Raw genomic sequence first — 3013 nt, forward strand, 5'->3', positions numbered from 1 at the left:
GGGGCAGGAGATAGATCTTGGAAGGAGTCTACCCTCCATCAGACCAGGACCTTTGGGGGCCTGGCCAGGTTGTGATGCTGTGGCACTTGGCCACTAGGGTCGGATGAAATTTCCAGAAAGGTCTAGGAGTAACTGGGCTTGGGGAGAACCCTCAGCAGCAGCGTGAAGCAGGGTCTGCCTCCCTCCGCAGGGCGGAGCTGGAAGCCTTCGGGCCAACCCAGATTACACACCCAGGTGAGAGGAACCCATAGGGGAAACTGATTTCACACAATTCCCCTCTCCCCGCCCACACGCAGGGCCTGTGCCTGTGGGGTTTTAGAGCCACAGAGTGACCAGGGAGGGTTTTGAGCAGCTTTGTCAGCTGGGTCTTATTTTCACGATGTGAATTAGGCAAGGTCACACGGAACATGGCGGGTCACCATGACAGATCACTTCCTGCGCACTGCAAGGAGCTGAGGAGCCCAAGTTCACTTCACAGCGCAGCCTTGGCTGGAGTTTAAATGCCAGGCTGAATGCCACGGCTTTAATCCGTGCTGATTCTCGCAGCTGACCCTGGGAGGTCTTTTCCTGACCTCTTTTCTCAGTTCCTCAGAGCTTTGAGAGAGAGAGAGAGAGAAAGAAAGGGGGGGGGGGAGAGAGAGAGAGAGAGAGAGAGATTCATTTGTTGTTTCACTTCATTGTGTATTCATTGACTGCTTCCCATACGTGCCCTGACTGGGAATCAAACCCACAACCTTGATGTTTCGGGAGGATGCTCTCACTGACTGAACTAATCAGCCGGGGCCAGGGATTTCAGATTTACACTATTACTGTGTGACCTTGGTTCCTTACCCTCTCTGCCTCAGTTGCCTCAACTGTATAATGGCTATACTGTTGCCTCCTGCAGAGGGTTGTTATGCCAACTCAGGGAGCGAAGGCAGGGAAAGTGCTTAGAACAGCGCCGGGTAGATGTGAAGCGCTGAGAACACTTGGCTAACAATTATTTTCCCACTCCCACAGAAGGGAGCACATAGGCCTTCCCGCGGGGGTGGAGGGGAGTATGTCTTGGTCAGTGCAGGCAGTCATAACAAATACCACTGGGTGGCTTAAACAACAGACATTTATTCTCTCACAGTTCTGGAGGCTGTGAGTTGGAGATCCGGGTGCTAGCACGGGTGGGTTCTGGTGAGAACCCTCTTCCTGCTGTGCAGACAGCGCCTTCTTGTTGTGTGCCCACATGGCCTTTCCTTGGTGCACGTGCTTGGAGAGACAGCTCTTTTCTCCTCTTCATATAAGGACACCGAGCCTAGAGGACTAAGGCCCCACCCTTTTTACCTCAGTTAACCTTAATTGTCTCCTAAATGCCCTTTCTCCAAATACAGTCACACCGGGATTTCGGGCTTCAACATATGAATTTGGGGAGAGCATAATTCTGTCCGTAGCAGAGTGGAACACTGCTCCAAGAACAGAGATACTGTGGGCATACCAGCCAGTGACAGGAAGACCTTCCTTGGCCCAGCAATTGGGGGGGTTTCCCAGTCGGCAGCTTGAGGCAGTGGGAAGGACAATGCCAACTTGCCAGGCATCAACCTGGCTTGGTGGTCTATTCTTAGCCCCTGGTCTCTGCAACCCCCAGTGCTAGGGGATGCAGACCTCGCATGATGGGGCCAAGTACTGAGTGTACAGCCCACGCCGCTGCACACTGCAGCCTGCAGACCCCTGCTTCCTATCTCTGGGGAGAGCTTGCTGTAGGCTCTGCACGACAGATTCCACTTGCCTATTTCTTGGGCTACTATGTGGCGGAGCCAAGGACATCTTTTTTTCAAGGCTGCTATCAAATTTGAGCTTGAAAAATGTGCAGGGTGGCACTGGGCCATGGGTTAGGTTAGGAGAGCCCCGCTCCACAGGCTAAAGCTAAGAGACTGTCAGAGCACATGGTAAGAGAGATGTGCCAGGGTTCTCTGGAGTTTGCTGGCTCAAGATGGAAGTAGAAACTGCCAGATTCTACCCCTCCGTGGACTCAATACCCTTTTCATAGCCCAACTGCTGAAGGGTTGTATTAGTTAGGACTGTTCTCGTGGTAAGTTAAAGAAACAAAAAGGGACTTTATTAATCCACCGAAGGCATCACCTTCAGGCACAGTTTGATCCAGGGGTTTAAACAATGCCATCGGGACTTTATTTCCCTCTTGTCTTGCTTTATTCTGTAGATGGTCTTCCTTTCTGTGTCAGGAGGATGACAGCTGGTAGCTTTGACTCACATTTTTCCAACCTAATAAGTCCCTGGAAACATCATTTCTGTCTTTTCTCTCTTAAGATCTTAGGGAAGAGTCTTACCTGGCATGCTGGGGAACAAGTCCATTAATGAACCAATCAGCTAGGGAGAATCCTTTGACTGGGAGGCGTGGGCCACTTGCCCACCCCTACATTCTTGAAAGGGGATAGGACACCATGATTGGCAGCTGCGTCAACATCACCTGGAGAGGGAGAGAAACTGCAGGGAGTCTAGAGGAAGGGGGAGGGGACGTGAGGAGGGGTGCAAGGCCACGGCTGCCAGAGTCTTCTCAGAGGAGCTTGCCCAGCACGACTTGCATCCTCAAATCAGGACGTCAGTCCAGGAATGTTAAACTGTATCAAGTCCACCCCAACTCACTTGACAAACGAGAAAGCTGAGGCCAAGGTAAATGCTTTGCTCAAAGTCATCCTCTTTTCTCCCGCAGAGGCATGACATCATTCCTGGCTCCATCTCTAATTATTCCAGTCAAGAGCCAAGTGCAGTGGCCAAAGGGCTGTCTGAGAATCCCCTCCTCCCCCAGAAGAGCTCAGCAGAGAGCCAGGATGTGAGAAGGGTATTTGCAGGCGGCTCCTTACTGATCAGCCCAAGGCATTTGTCTCCCCCGCCCTTCGCCCTTCTCAGGGTTGTAGGACAGGAGCTCCCCACCCCTCTCTCTCTGCCTGCTGAGGCCAAGGAGACTGCAGATGGCTGTCAGGACTGAGAAGGTGTGGCTGGGAGACTGGCTAAGAATGAGGGGAGA

The 3013-nt window shown here is 52.3% G+C and overlaps 1 long non-coding RNA gene across 2 annotated transcripts; it reads right to left on the reverse strand.

Moving 5' to 3' along the window:
• Nucleotides 1-539: 539 nt before the first annotated feature.
• Nucleotides 540-2770, reverse strand: LOC136377531 (uncharacterized). Of its 2 annotated transcripts, none has more exons than XR_010746320.1 (3): nucleotides 2632-2770; nucleotides 2316-2455; nucleotides 540-594 (listed from the first exon to the last, which is right to left on the reverse strand). It is a non-coding gene; the product is annotated as an uncharacterized lncRNA (long non-coding RNA). The 2 variants fall into 2 exon arrangements; XR_010746319.1 differs by lacking the exon at nucleotides 540-594 and adding an exon at nucleotides 1138-1293.
• Nucleotides 2771-3013: the final 243 nt, after the last annotated feature.

Source organism: Saccopteryx leptura, chromosome 6 (genome assembly GCF_036850995.1).
Source record: "Saccopteryx leptura isolate mSacLep1 chromosome 6, mSacLep1_pri_phased_curated, whole genome shotgun sequence".
Lineage (NCBI taxonomy): Eukaryota > Metazoa > Chordata > Mammalia > Chiroptera > Emballonuridae > Saccopteryx > Saccopteryx leptura.